Source organism: Apis dorsata, unplaced genomic scaffold (assembly GCF_000469605.1).
Source record: "Apis dorsata unplaced genomic scaffold, Apis dorsata 1.3 scaffold_963, whole genome shotgun sequence".
NCBI lineage: Eukaryota > Metazoa > Arthropoda > Insecta > Hymenoptera > Apidae > Apis > Apis dorsata.
The window spans coordinates 204518-204973 of record NW_006264070.1 but is presented as its reverse complement, the minus strand read 5'-3'; positions in this window follow the sequence as shown (position 1 = coordinate 204973).

The window sequence follows — 456 nt, the reverse complement described above, 5'->3', positions numbered from 1 at the left end:
AAAACAAAAAAAAAAAAAGGAAAAGAAAAAATTCAAATCCCTCACACGAAGAGAACCGAACAGATTCGAATGGAACACCCTGCGAATCGTCTCGAGCTCAGAAACACATTCGACTGCCGCGTTCGACCCGGCCTACATTACGATCCAAAAATTGCCGAAACGAGTCTGAAACGAGTCTCGCGTTTCGGAGCACGAACGCGGGCGACGCGTCTCAGCCGGAAATTTTCGACGGTTTCGAGCCGCGACGGAGACTAAAGAAGAAAAGATATTGAATAAGAAATAAAGTAACAAAAAAAAAAAAAAAAGGAAGGGAGGGAAAAAAGAAATATACTAAGTCTATTAATTGTAATTTAAATGAGGAAATATATAAAAAAAAAAAAATTACGGAAATTTTTCTAGACAGTGGCCTAAAATTAGCAATCTCCTTCGGCGGTGGCCTAAGATTTTTTTGGTCTA